The sequence below is a fragment of the Macaca thibetana genome, chromosome 5 (assembly GCF_024542745.1).
Source record: "Macaca thibetana thibetana isolate TM-01 chromosome 5, ASM2454274v1, whole genome shotgun sequence".
NCBI classification, from domain to species: Eukaryota; Metazoa; Chordata; class Mammalia; order Primates; family Cercopithecidae; genus Macaca; species Macaca thibetana.
In genome coordinates this window covers 13,592,599-13,608,254 of record NC_065582.1, presented here as the reverse complement: position 1 = coordinate 13,608,254, position 15,656 = coordinate 13,592,599, and the positions used below count along the sequence as shown (strand labels likewise).

Here is a 15,656-nt window from a genome sequence, read left to right as displayed (position 1 = left end):
ATTGATTTCTTGCCCATTTGCTTCCCTGCTTTTCCTGTGTTTGCATGTAGACACAGAGACAAACACACGCACACACACACACGCACATATACACACAAAATAGCCATAGTCTTATTTGCTGCTGCAGTACACCTAGCCCAACCTGTGCAAAGAAACAAAACAAAAGAAACAAACATACCAAACCACAAATATTCATTAAATTCAAAGGGAAAGAAAGGGACATCCTATTTAGAGCTGACATTGCTAGAAAATATTTGCTTTAGTAATACATTTTGGAAATCAATCCATCTAATTCATCACAATGAAGGCTGACACTGTAAAATTATTTTCTTTATATTGTTTCAAGTGGTATTTTTGCTTAGAACTAATTAAATAATAAAGCAACGGCCTTCGCTCATTGAAATTACTTATACTATAAGGATGCTAACTATATCGTTTGATTTTTTAAAGACAGTGTTGGCCATAGATCAATTATTTCCAACTTCATAACAGTACTTAGGTTATAACTTCAAGGTGATTCAGAGTTTTGTCTATGAAAATCTATGTTCTTAAATATCTTAAACAATGGACTGAGATAAGAAAACACACAACACTAACACTGTTTGCTCTCTGACGACCTACAATGAGAATTAAATGTAAGCGGTATTTTTTTAGATAACTGGTGAGGAATCCTTAAAGTCTTTGATAGTGTTAAGATTCAGAAATTAAAAACGTCTGGGAGCTGCCCCCAAAGAGCCATCTCTAATACCTGTGAGCCTGTCACTTCAAGTCTGTGTTTGAAAGGGCCAAGTCAGGCAATATTTATAAGGCAACAACAAAGGACTTCAACTCTTGAAACCCAAGATCGTTTTTGCCCTTGAAGTCCAAAAACTGGATGTTTGGCTATTTGTGTGGGTACTAAATACGAAGAATCCATTTATCTGGCTTCATTTCCCATACACAGTCCCATATATCAGAAGATATGTGTTAATGAATGCCACCATGTGATCATAATATTGCCAGATAAGTTGATCCCTTCCCACCACCCTCTCAAAATTAAATTGACCTAAGAATTCTTAGCAACACTCTGGATTCCTTTGCCTGTTTTTTCCTGAAATGGCCCTTACATTATTTTTTATTATTTAATGTTTGTTTTGTACCTAAGAATATCAGACTATCTGTTAGTTTTCATTAACTAATCTTTTCCAAACTTAAAGTCTCTTTTCTCTGGTTTTCTCGAAAAATACATATAATCTCTAAGAATAAATAAAGACATACCTACTTAACTAAACTTTGCCTTATTTTGAAGTTACTTCTAGTGGTTTAGCAATTAAGAGTTTCATGGCCAGGTGCGGTGGCTCATGCCTGTAATCCCAGCACTCTGGGAGGCTGAGGCGGGTGGATCACAAGATCAGGAGATCAAGACCATCCTGGCTGATATGGTGAAACCCTGTCTCTACTAAAAATACAAAAAATTAGCCGGGCGTGGTGGTGGGTGCCTGTAGTCCCAGCTACTTGAGAGGCTGAGGCAGGAGAATGGTGTGAACCCTGGAGGCGGAGCTTGCAGTGAGCCGAGATCATGCCACTGCACTCCAGCCTGGGCAACCGAGCGAGACTCTGTCTCAAAAAAAGAAAAAAAAAAAGTTTCGTAAACACTAACTTGTATACACATAACAGTTTTACTTAATTTTTATTGAAAAAACCAGCTTAAATTTAAAAAGCAGAGGGTTTATGCACTAGATTGTAGATAACTTCCTTGATTAAATAGAAGTCTATTTAGATAACTTAACATTAGATTGGCATATGTAAATACTTATAAGGATTTTCTAGCAATTTAAATGTACTGTGATTATAGGTAAACTTGAAGAGGATGCAGTTAAAGGTATTTTAGTATGAAGCATGTTAACATGCTTTAAAGGACTGGCCCTACAAAACCTTATGAATTTTTTTAAGAAATAATTTATTTAACTAGGCCAAAGTTATTTTCCAAGAAATTGTAAATGATTGGCTTACAGTGACATTTAAGTTGAAAAATAAAGATGTAAGATTGTATTCATCCATTTTGGATTTCAAGAACTGATTCTGGATTTCAAGAGTTGAAGCCCTACTGGTGTTGTTCACCCACTGGTGAGGGTAATGTCTGCTCTGAAAGTAGAGTTCGCCTTCTGTTTCTCCCAGAAGAAATTTCCTCTGGGACCACAGTATAGTCAGCCGTTTTCTGTTAGCCTGAAAATCCGAGAGTTAAAATAATCTTCCTGGATAAGTGACAGGAAAATGGACAACCAAATTTAATGAATGTTTCTGCTGAGAGCTACTTCCTGAGAGAATTTTAAAAGGTCTTTACAGGAGATACCATGCTTTTTAGCTGCAGAGTAAGATTTCAGAAAAAGATGGTGAGTGGCAGCTCCGATCTGTCAGGAATGCCAGCAGCATGAATCGGATAGGGTGTCCAATTACCAGAATTGATAAGTAATTGTTAATTTCAGTATCCTTAGAGTTCATTGAAAATTCTTTTTCAGTGGCTAATATTCAAAGCAAATTTTGGGTTTCAGGTTTTAATATCTTCCTGCAACAATCCTTTAGGGTTTGGGGGTATTTAATTAAATATTTAAGTACTTATAAAAATGAACTGCTCATTCTCCTGGAATATGTCAACTTTTTCAAGAATCTCACTTTAATGGATTGTCCTTAGTGTAGAAACTGGCAGGATTTCACTGAAGGTGGAGCCAGGAAGGAAAATTGTCTAAGTTAAAAGATTCTTAGAATACAGATTTGGAAAAATTTATGATTTAAAAAATAACTGCCTTTTCTTTCCAAGGCCTTTCACTTCTAAGTGGGTGAAGCTGAGTAATATAACTCTCGGTCTTTTATAGGGGACACAGAATTTCCCAGATTACCTTTAATTGAGGTTGGATAATCTAAAATCAGAGCCGTAGATTGTCTCTTCTTTGGTAAAGATGATAGACATTCAATTTTATGTGCAAAAGGTACAGCACGAGTTAAAATAAGAATCCATTTCAAATATCTCACTACTAGGTTTGAGGCAATATGACAGTACAGTGAAGCAACATGAAACAAAAAATTGGAAGTGGTGTGTGGCAGAACACCCCAAAATAGGCCACTTTGGCAGAGGGACAATTTTAAGCTAAAGGCATTTAGAAACAACAGATACAAGAGGGATAATCTGTTTTTCCCTTTTTCTTCTTGGAAACGAGAGATGAAAATTCCCGTGAGAGACGCCCTCCCAGCCCCAGAGGAAAAAAAAAAAAAAAAAAAAAGAAAAAGAAAAAAACCACGTTCTTCAACAGGGAGTCATAGCCAAGATAATTCTGTAGGAGAGGTCTGTACAAACCGACCTTGTTAAAAGAATTCTTATCTTCCGTTAGCCTCCCCACAAAATGTGGCTGCTTTTCCACAAATGCCTCTCTTTGTTCAGCCTAGTATAAAAGCATTTAGATTTTGCCACTTCTTCAGGTCCTTATTTCCTTATAAAGTCTCCCATGTCACATGAAACTTTTACAAATTTGTGTGCTTTCTCTTGTTAATGTATCTTATGTCAATGTAATTCTTAGGCTCAACCAAAAATCCCAACAAGGCAGAGGTCAAATTTTGCTTTCTTAACAGAAGATAGAAGTTCCATATTCCAATTCTGTCCTCACTTTCCAATGACTCATCTTCTCAACTGTAAAATGGGAATAATCCCAATAGTTTCACATTCTTCACACTGTCAAATATCAAATAAGATGATGCACTCCCACTCCCTCTTCTCAACTCCATCCCAGCTTGTGGATTATAACAGGGTTTCAATAGGAAAATATTCTCTTTGGTTCAATTCCAACCTGCAAAATGTGCAGACATTTCCTTAATACCGCTCCAAAATAGTCCAGGAAACCACTCAAGGGCATCCCAGTTTCTTCCCTACATGCCAGCCTTCTCCCCTGCTCCTCGTGTGGCTCACTGATGACACCCACAGCCACTCCTGATGGATGCAATGCCCAGGTGGGTGCGATTCTGTGGAGATCTTTTAAATTCATAAACACAAATTTCGAAGAGCCCTCAGCGCCGCAGCAAAACATTGTTTGCCGATTTGTGTCTCTCTCATACTCTCTTCCCTGTGTATCAAAGATGACTTTTCATGTATGCTTTCCTCTCTTGGGACCTTCTCTAACTCCTATTTTCATCAAACGGCCTCCTTTCCTACTTCACTGAAACTCAAACAGTGTTAGAAAAAAAGAAAGTATTAGAAATACTCCAAAACCAGAAAGCATTCGGTGGCAATTCCCTCTCCTTTTCTGTCACCAAATCCATAAACCTCTCAGCGACAGAATCCTTTTTCTTTCTCTTCCCTTCAAGTAAAGGCAACGATCCCGCTGTCATGGACTGAGTGTAACTGCTCATTGTTCATGTTGGCACCCTCATCCCAAGGTGGTGGTGTTAGGAGGTGGAGTCTTTGGGAGGTAACTAAGGCCTGATTGAAGTTTGTGAATGGGATTAGTGCCTTATAAAGACAGACCAGAGAGCTAGCTAGCTCTTTTTCAGCTGTGTGAGAATACACCATAAGACAGCAGTCTTCAACCAGAGAGAAGGCCCTCGCCAGAACCAGATGATGCTGAAACCCTCGGGGATCTTGAACTTCCAGATTCCAGAACAGTGAGAACCAACTTTCTGCTGTCAATAAGCCACTAGTCTATGGTAGCATGTTATACAGCCTGACCTGACTAACACACCTTCCTTTAACAAAGAACAGTCCTTTCATTTGTATTCTATAGTGTAATGATTCTCTCCTGGGGAAAACTATGTTCTTTCAGTTCTTCCTCCTCACTGTATCATTCATCTGACTTTGATTGGTCATTTCGTCTCTACGGGAACACACATTTAAAATTTCATAGCCCTTCTACTTCCCACTGCCTAACCATAACACTGACCCATTTCTCTGCCCGCCCCCCCCCATAACTGAATATCTGGGAAGATTTCTCTACACCCACTGGTTCTACTTTTGCACCTCCGTGCCATATTATTTCAATAAGCTTAGTCAACACAATACCATATGCAATTTAAATCATTATACAGAGGTACAAGTTTTAAAAGGAAAAACAGCAGCTGCCTGTCTCAATTCTACCAACCCCTAATTTCCACTTTCCAGAGAAGGTCACGTCCAATTCTCTAAACTGTTTCTTACGGTACTCTGCAGCACACTCGGTTAGCTTGGTTGCTGAAACCATTGGTCTGTGTCCTTTTTTCAATGGTAGGTCTTTAATCACCCTCCAAACTTTTCTTTGTTAATTGGTATATTTAAGTCTTGCATTATTTTTCATGGCTCAATTTCTATCATTTACGTTTTGTCAGAAATTCCCTCTGGGATTTCAATTTTGTGCTATCTGTATCTTATAAGTGATCCCAGATTCATATTTCTGTCTCTATCTCTATATAATTGACCACATAACATCTCCACTTGCATACCTAATGCCATTTCAAAATTAACATGTTCAAAACTCAACTCCTGCTACCTATACCCAAACCTGCTCCTCCAAAACTTTTCCTCAACTAAATAAATGGCAACTCTGTTCTTCAATTGCTCAAACCAAAGCTTTGGAATCATCCTTTAATTTTTTTCTTTCTTTCATATCCCATCCATCTAAAAATCCTTTTGGCATTCTATTAACAAAATGTACAGAATCTGAACACTTCTTACCACGTCTTCTGCTGTAACCTGATCAAAGCAACAATAACTTTCCATTTTCACTGAGAACTTACACTGGAGGATGGAACAGCCTTCCTACCTTGCAGTTGCCTCCCTGGAGCTCATTCTCCATACAGCAGCCAATGTACATGTTTAAGAGTCCTTATACTAATTGGTTTGAAAGCATCCATTGAGTTCCTGTGTCATTCCATCCTTATTGTGGTTTACAAGGCCTTACATGTTTCATCTACTGCCCCTCAACTTATTTTGCCTCCTGATACCTTTCCCTCTCTTTGTACTCCTGCTACACAAGCCCATTTGCTGCCCCGTAGGCATGACAAGCACACTCCTGCCTTAGCGCATTTGAGCCTGTCCTTTCCACTGCAGCAGTGTTGTTCCTTTAGTATGGCCTGATCCTCTGCTTCTTTCAGGCCTATTCCGTATAGTTACCTATTGGTACAACAATGCTGCACAGCAAGCCATGACAAAACATCAGTGCCACTCCAACATCAAATATGTACTTAAAAGTTTCGGCTACACTGGGCGGGACTTGGCTGGTCAAGCGTGGGCCCAATCATGTGTCCACCTTCAGCTGTGGGTCAGCAAGTCACCGCTTGCTGATCTTGAATGGGCGGAGTGATATATCCGAGGGTCAGCTGGCTACTGGATGATCCAGCACAGCCTCAGCAGGGATGACTGGGGCAACCATGACTTTCATCCTCCAGCAGGCTGGCCCTGGTATACTGCTATGGTTATGGCCAAGGAAAAAGACACGTGAAATTATGGCAGGACTTTCTCAAAAAGGCTTTGTGACTTTCTCAAGCTTCTGCATTAGCCTCATCTGTAAAAAAGCTTGTTTTGGGGAAGTGAGATACTGATAGATGAGGCTCACACGGAAGCTTGAGAAAGTCCTGTCATGATTTCACATGCCTCTGAATCTGTCTAGATTCAGCAGTTGAAAAAATATAGATCCTGCTTTTGGTGCAAAGTGATGCAAAGTCCCGTGGCAAAAGGCCTGGATAAAAGAGGAGTAAAGAATGAGAGCAGTGATGCTATCAGTCAGTCAAGCATCCTTTCAGTGAGTCCTTCCTGACCACCCAATGTAAAACAGCATCCTCCCCTCACACACATTCTTATCACTCTTATCCAGCATTGCTTTTGTATCTGTATCTGGCATCCTTATATGTGTCAGTCATGGCTTAATCCAGAAACTGAACCAGTAGGAGATATATATTGACATTTATTGCAGAGTTGTCTTACGTGATTGTGGAGGATGGCCAAAGCAGGCTACAAGTCCACAGGAAGGCTCCAGGAAGGATAGATTGCTACTCTGGGGCTGGTGCTGAAGCCCGCAGTCCACAGGGTGATTTTTCTTCCTCAGGGATGCCTCAGTTCTGCTCTTAAGGCCTTTCACCTGATTGAATCAGATTATACTAGGGTAACATCCTCACTTAGTCAACTGATATGTACTTTAGTTCATTTAAGAAATACCCGCACAGCAACACCTGTAATTAGTGGTTAATACCTGGGGATGATTACTGAATTAACAGCCTAGCCATGTTGACACATAAAACTATCATTCTATACATTTAATTTTTATTTATTTATTGCTCATATGCCCCCACAAGAAAGTTAACTCTGTGTAGGCTGGGACTTCTCTGTGACTCACTATTGCAGGGACTGGAATAAGGCTGGAACACGTCAACCCCAAAGAATTGTAAAATTGTACTTCATTGATTTTCTAAGTAATATGCTTAAGCTGCTCTTTCTTTTTAAAATCAATTTTATACAATATGTTGATTTTCTCCTGTGACATGATACAGTCCCTTATGTTTTTCTTTCTCACTGCCATACACACATTTTCTACCTGCTCATATTCTCATTTTAGTTACAGCACAGTTTATGATGAATAAATATTCAATTTTCACATTAATGTGACTGCCAATATTTTTCATAGCAGAGACATCTAATGCACTGTGATCACATTTTCAGTCTTGTATATATAAGTGTGCCTATATATATTTTTTCTTCTCCTAGAGTTCATTGCCTAATTTTTTCATTTGCTAACTTTTCTAAGTATGTATTCCCAAATATTTCCCAAATACTTTAAATTATAAATTCCCTCCAAATATAATTCTGTATATTGGGGTAGGTATCAGTATCATGCTTTTTCTGTCTTCCTCTATCTTCCCTCATTACATTTTAGGTCTGCTGCATCTTCGTCCTCCTGGGACATTATTTCACCACTACTCAGTCAATACTTTTCCCTTCTGGCTTTGATCTCCTGTTTCCTGAATTCTAAGTTTTCTTTTTCTTGGTTCATTCTTACATTTTATTATATTATTATTACAAATCACAGCCTTTAACATTGAAATAGGTACTCCCTCATTTGTTTAATGCTTTTAAACTTTTTATTTGCTCTTTGCCAGGTATATCTTTGTCCTTTCATTTTTAGCGTTTCTCAGTTTCTGTTTTATGGATCTGTTTTGTAAGAACATAGAGTTGAAGTTTACATTGTTGGCTAATCTGAAATTCACCTTCATTTAATAGACCAGTGAGAACCATATTGTTATTAATATGACAGGTCACAGAATTGGTCATAAGATCATACAATCATATAACTTATATCTGTGATCTTAGTTCCATTATATGGTTTTAGTTTACATTTCTAAATGTTAGTTGTAAAATACGGAGTCATATAAAGCCTTTCATCATAAGTTTATTTGCTTTGTAATTTACCTTTTTTGTATTTATTTTGGAGTTATGAGGTTTGTTTGCCTAATTGTTACTTTTATACTGACACATTTACATAATATCCTTAGTTACATCTCTCTTAGATACTCTTTACTGGTTCCCTGTAATAATCAATATTGATACTGCCCAGTGACTTCCTATTCCTCATCCTTTTCTTTTCTCCCATTATCTGATTTATACATGATTTAAAAAAATTTCTTCTAATTCTTATGAGGCAATTGCCAAGCTTATTCTACCCTTTACATATTCTCCACGCATTCCACTTTTGTTAGTTTTATTGTATGTACACTGTTAAAGCATGTATAATTTTATAATATTTTGCCCTTATCTCCCAAATTAATCTATGTTCTACAGTCACATATATTCAAGGCTACCTGTCTTTATGATCTTTTTTTGTTTGATTGATTGTTTTGAGACGGAGTCTCACTCTGTCATTCAGGCTGAAGTGCAGTGGCACAATCTCAGCTCACTGCAACCTCCGCCTCCAAGGTTCAAGAGATTCTCCTGCCTCAGCCTTCCGAACAGCTGGGATTACAGGTGCACACCACCACACCTGGCTATTTTTGTATTTTTAGTAGAGTTGGGGTTTCACCATGTTGGCCAGGCTGGTCTCGAACTCCTGACCTCAGGTGATCCACCTGCTTTGGCCTCCCAAAGTGCTGGGATTACAGGCATGACCTATTGCGCCTGGCCTATGATGTATTTTTTATAGTTATTTATTGCCCACCTAAGGCTTGTTTCTACATATTTCTTAGGAAATATTTCTACATATTTCTTAGGAAGACTATAAAGAACAATAAACCTCAACAACAATAACAAAATGGCCAGCTGTGAAGAGCTAGAACTTGGCCACCCCACTGCTGTGTCATCCTTCTCCATCCCCATAGGAAGAAACCACTGTTTTTTTCTCTTCTCTTATTTTTGTTGTTGTTGCTTTTGGTAGATTTATCACATATGTGTATCCCTAAACAACATATTTTAGTTTTGCTTATTCTTGAGCTTTATAAATCTGGATTCAGACTTTCTAAAGCATATTGTAATTTGCTTTTTCCACTCCGTCTTATGCTCTAAGATTTATCTGTGTTGTTGCTGGTAACTGCTGTTAATAGCATTGTGTGCACAAACCATAATTTATTGCACATTTGTGACTATTTTTGTTTGGAATTTGCAATTGAAGATCAGTTAGCTTTGTACAAAATCATTAAGTTCATGTTTTTTTATTTTTTATTTTTTTTCCCCTTGAGAATTTAAAAATGCTTCTTGATTGTTGTTTGGTACAAAGTGTTCATATCAAACACTCTGAGGCGATTCGGATTTTCTTTTTACAAATTATATGTTCTTTTTATTTGGATGTCTAAAGGATTCTTTCTCTTTCTCTGAATCTGAATTAATTTACATGAAATGTCTTGGTGTTGATGATTCTGAGTTGATTTTCCCAGGTTAGAGTGTCCTTTTCTCACTTTATTGCACTTCATCTTTATTCTTCAGTTTTCTTTTACACATAGGTGGTCTCTTCATGGCCTCTCTTCCACATTTACCTTTTTTGCAATGAACCCTTTCCTATGTTTTTCCGTACACTTCTGATTTTTTAACAATGTGTTCCTTTTTAAACTTCATTTTTCTTCCTGTATTCTCTCTAGTGTTTCTCGGTTTTTGTGGTTTTTGTTTGTTTGTTTGTTTTGTTTTTTTGAGAAGGAGTCTTGCTCTGTAGTCCAGGCTGGAGTGCAGTGGCACAATCTCGGCTCACTGCAACCTCCACCTCCTGGGTTCAAGCAATTCTGTGCCTCGGCCTCCCAAGTAGCTGGGATTACAGGCACTCACCACCACGTCCAGCTAGGTTTTCTATTTTTAGTAGAGACATGGTTTCACCATCTTGGCCAGGCTGGTCTTGAACTTCTGACCTTGTGTTCCACCCTCTTCAGCCTCCCAAAGTGCTGGGATTACAGGCGTGAGCCACCACGCCCGGCCTAGTCTAGTTTTTATGTGTGATTTTATTCCTTTCCCAATCTCTCTCCACTATTCCTTAATATTCTCCCTTTGTCTGGTTATATTATTTTTGGAATTTCCTTTTTTGTGCTTCACACTGTTCATTTGTAGCTTCCGTAATTTCTTAGCTCCTTTGAGCCAATTTTGAAATACTAAGTTACACCTTTTTCTGGGGTGATCCTTTGTTGGTAAGTTATTTGAGCATTTATTTTTACACTGTCATTCAGTAGCAATCAATTACAAACATTTTCTGTTGCTCATGTTTAAATAAGATGGATTTTCTTGTGTATTTAGAAAGAGCTGTTAGTATTTACGGTTGTGAGTGAAGCAGTATGCATTTTGACCTTCAGTGTTGAAAATTTCCCTCATCATGGGTCCTATGAAGTATGAATAGTAGTGTCAGTCTTTCTAACTACCTCTAAAAAAGCTTTCTGAGGTCAACTTCGTCTGAACTCCCCCTCACTAGTGTGTAAGCCTTTTCTTTCTGTACCACCAGCGTTCTTGCTTGCCCAATTTGGAGTCCACTTTCAGCGATATTTCCTTAGAAGGGGCGCTGTCCTAATGAAAGGATGATTTTTTCGTATGTTTCTAATTACTGAGAACTTGGGCATCCTCTGATCTTGCTGTAGCCTTCTACGTTCTGTGATCTTGCTATCGTGTACTCATCCATTTCACCATTTGGTTCTATAGTCTGCTTGCTGAGATTCCCACTCAGATTGTGGTCCTTTTCTTTTAGAGATGAAGATTTTAAAGCAACTTTTGAACTCTGTCTCAGAGGATCATCAGAACTCTTTTCTTCCGAAATAATAAATTTCTTTTCTTCTATTTCTGCATAGCTGCTGATCACATAGCCTCAGTCTGATTCTATTTATGCGTATTCTGGGGTTTTGAGGAGATATTTTGTCACCTGGTTTTGTTGATAATACTGTCCTCTAAATTTTTTTTTTCTTTTTTTCTTTTCTTTTTTTAAATGAGATGGCATCTCATTCTGTCACCCAGGCTGGAGTGCAGTGGCACGATCTCGATTAACTGCAACCTCTGCCTCCTGGGTTCAAGCAATTCTCCTACCTCAGCCTCCTTAGTAGCTGGGACTATGGGCGCCTGCCACTACGCTCGGCTTATTTTTGTATTTTTAGTAGAAATGAGGTTTCACCATGTTGGCCAGGCTGATCTCAAACTCCTGACCGCAGGTGATCTGCCCGCCGTGGCCTCCCAAAGTGGTGGGGTTACAGGCGTGAGCCACCGTATCTGGCCCCCTAAAAATTTTCCTATACTATTTTCCTTCTCCATATTTATAAAGGAATTTGAGACTCTCACAAACTATGCTGTTGCTACTGTTTTATTGATTTAATATTGTTTAAACATGAGTATAGACTAAGAAGCACATTTCTGATGAACTCATGATTCACTTATTTTTAGGTATAGTTAAATATGTCCATTTTGACTACTATTCAAATGCACTCCTTTTGGAAGTCTTAAAAAATACTTTGCTCATCTGGTCATTCGCTTATGAGGCTTGCTTTTCTTACAGCCTGTCTGCTTTTCTTCACATGAGTCCTGGTATGCTTCCTCAGGGTCAGATTGCTTCTCTGGTTCTCTGTGTAGCACCGCCCTGACACTTTGATTTTTAGAAATACAAACTTCAGCAATACAAAATGAAAGTTAGAGTGCCTGTGTCTGAGTACAAGAGTTACTGAGTGGTATAAAATTGTGTTTTGTTTTGTTTTCCATAGGATATAAAGATGTTTAATTGGATAACCTTATTCATTCAGCTGTGATCTGCGGAAGGATCTGAACAGGTACAGTTAAAGTGCAAGCTAATGAATGTTTTGGGAGGCAGGCTGCAGAAATTCTGGCACTTCATATTTTCTTCCAGTCTAACAACTCAATTCTGCAACTGGCAAATGAGCTTTAAAGGAATACTATATGATTAAATTGTTTAGCATTAAAAAATTATTACCTAATTCAAAAACTTCAAGTAGGAAATATTGTTGGTCATCAAGATAGAAAATTTGAGAAAATATTTAAGTAAATGAAAGAGAGATGTGAGAATTTTAAATACTGTTAATAGAGAAAGGAGAAAAAATATAAATTTTGATAAATTAGCTTTTTAGACTCATGTATCTCAAAATCAGATAATCTGCTTCAAAGTGATAAGAAAATGTGGATATCGTCAGAATGCCTTTATTAAACTCACTGTAAAATTATCTGAAAATGCTCTTTTAGCATTTGTTCAACAGACAGCAATGAACCTTAATAGCTCAAAGGGAGTGGCTCCTCAATCAAGAATCAATACAGAATCATGGTGCCAAGAGTCTAGGAGTGCACAAAATTAAGTTCCAAATTTAGGTCATTTGAAAATTTCTATCAGTGCTCAACTCCTTACTCATTGCAAAGCAAATGTGGTCTTATTAATAGTAAATTGCTTTTACTTTAAAATTAAGGATTATATTTCATATTGTGTGTTCTTTTGTTAGTTGTGGAAATAATAATTAAGCAACAATGCATTTATAGACCTTGGAAAATGTTTAGTGACCCCATCAGTTTGATGTATTATACTTTAATAAACCTTATTAATGGCAAACATTTAAGGTTATTTCCTGAGATCAATGAGATTTATTTGGCAGGTGTGGAAATCTGAAGTGTCCATCAGGAAGTGCAGAGGAAGCAATGTTGATTCAAGTTCTCGGCCCATTTTTCAATCAGGTTATTTTTGTTGTTGTTATTGAGTTGCATGAACTTCTTATACATTTCTATGTTAACTATTGATGAGAAATGTGATTTGCAAATATTTTCTCCAAATCTGTAGGCCACCTTTTCACTTTGTTGATTGTTTCCTTTGCTGTGCAGAAGCTTTTTAGGTTGATGTAGTCCAAATTGTTTATGTTTACTTTGGTAGCTTGAACTTTTGGTGTAATATCCAAAAAAATCCTTGCCAAGACTAATGTCAAGAAGTTTGTCCCCTATGGATTATTCTATAAATTTTATGGATTTAGTCCTTGTGTTTAGGCCTTTGAGCTGATTTTTGTGTATGGTGTGAGATAAGGGTCCAATTTCATTCTTTTGCATATGGAAATCCTATTTCCTCATCATTCATTGAGGAGACTGTCTTTTCCCCGTGTGTCTTCTTGGTGTCCTTGTCGAAAATTAATTGGCCCTATGTGCTTGGCTTTATTTCCGGGCTACTTTTTCTATTTCATTGTTCTATGTAACTGTTGTTATGTTAGTATATTATATCATTTTAATGTAAACTGGTACAGCCATTACAGAAAACAGTATGGAAGAAGATCAAAAAATGAATAATAGAACTATACTGTATGACCCAGCAAGAACTTTTCTGGTATTATCAGCACCTTTTAGAGGTACCTGCACTCCCATGTTCATTGCTGCATTATTCACAATAGCCAAGGCATGGAAACAACCTCAGTGTCTGTCAACAGATGATGGGGGATAGAGAAATTGTGGTAGATGCTGAATATTTGTTAATTTACTTGACCATAGTAACAATTTCACTATGCATAAATATATCAAAGCAATCATGTTGTATACATCTAAACAACAAAAGCAAAATAAATATTTATTTGGAAAGAATCTCAGAAAGAAAGTTTAAAGTGTTATAAAAAAGAATTTTGTTATTTCAAGGACAACGGAGATTATGAAAAAGTGAGAAAAAAATCTACTACCTAAAGATGAATATATGAAATAATGATAATGAGAATAAATATAAAAAGTGAAAGGTAGGCTGGGTAAAACATACAGTAAGTGATTATATGCATTTGTATGTATATGTAAAAATGTATATATGGAAATTTCACTAGAGTAACACAAGTGAAAACTGAGGAGGACAGATCAAAGAATCAGGAAACTTGAAAATAGACCAATAGAAATGATCTCATCTGAAGAACACAGAGAGAGAAGGTTGGAGAAAAATAAACAGACCCTCAGAGACCTGTGGGAAAATATCTAGCACGAAATAGATGTGTAGTATGGAAATTCAATGGAGCTAGCATAGCCAAAACAATTGTTTAAAAGAAGAAAAATGGTGAAATAGTTATACCACTTAAATTTGAAACTTACTACAAGGCCAGAGTAATCAAGACAGTGTGGCATTGGCACAAATATAGGCATATAGATCAGTTGACTCAACTGGACATAAATGAGAATCCAGAAGTCAATTATTATATTTGCAGTCAATTGATTTTTTTTACAAAGTGATCAGAATGATTCAATGCAAAAAAAGATAGCCTTCACAACAAGTAGCACTGGAATAATTGTGTGTCCACATAGAACAAACAAACAAACAAAAACTTGAACTTCAGCCCTTACCTCATACTGAACAAAAATATTAACTCTAAATAAATCATAGGCCTAAATGTAAAAATTATTACTGTACCATTTCAAGAAGAAAACACAGGAGAAAATCCCTACCTTTGGTTGGGCAAAAAATTCTTAGACACAATACGAAAAGCACAATTCACTTTTTAAAAGCTGCGATACATTGGACTTCATAAAAAGTTCAAAGTTTAACCCTTCAAAAGACAATGATAAGAAAATGAAAGGCAAGTGTCAAACAGAAAAAAGTATTTGCAAATCACATATCTAATAAAGGACTGTAATCTGGAATATATAAATACACTTACCACTAAGTCATAAGATGAAAAAATTAGAGGACAAAAGATTTGAATAGACAGTTCATCAAAAAAGGTGTACGTGGCCAATAAGTACATGAAAAAAAAAATGCTCAGTATCATTAGGCTTCAGGGAAATGAAAATTAAAACCACAATGAGATATCATTACATACACACTAGAATGGAATAAAAGATGGATAAACACAAGTGTTGACAAGAATGTGGAGAAATTGGAATCCTCACACATTGCTAATGGGAATGTGAAATGTACAGCCACTTTGAAAAAGAGTTTGGCTGTTGCTCAAAAGGAAGTATACAGAATTACTGTATGCCCCAAGAATTCTACTCCTTAACATCTAATCAGAAAAAAATGCAAACATATGTACATTTAAAGACTTACATGTGAATTTTGATAGAAACATTATTAATAATAGTGAAAAATCTGTAAATATTCCAAATGAATATCAATTGGTAAATGGAGTAACAAAATGTGATATATCCATGCAACAGAAAATCATTTCATGATTGAAAAAAACACACTTCCGCTACACGGTACCATGTGGAAGAACTTAGAAACCATTATGCTAAGTGAAAGGAGATATAGGTAAAAGATTGCATGTTGTATGAT

At 36.9% G+C, this 15,656-nt stretch overlaps 1 long non-coding RNA gene across 1 annotated transcript in view; it reads left to right on the top strand.

Moving 5' to 3' along the window:
• Positions 1-15,656, top strand: part of LOC126955712 (uncharacterized) — a 75,815-nt gene that overhangs the window by 29,983 nt on the left and 30,176 nt on the right. Inside the window, exon 2 of the long non-coding RNA XR_007726052.1 lies at positions 12,133-12,198. This is a non-coding gene — a long non-coding RNA (uncharacterized LOC126955712). The remainder of the gene's footprint in view (positions 1-12,132; positions 12,199-15,656) is intronic.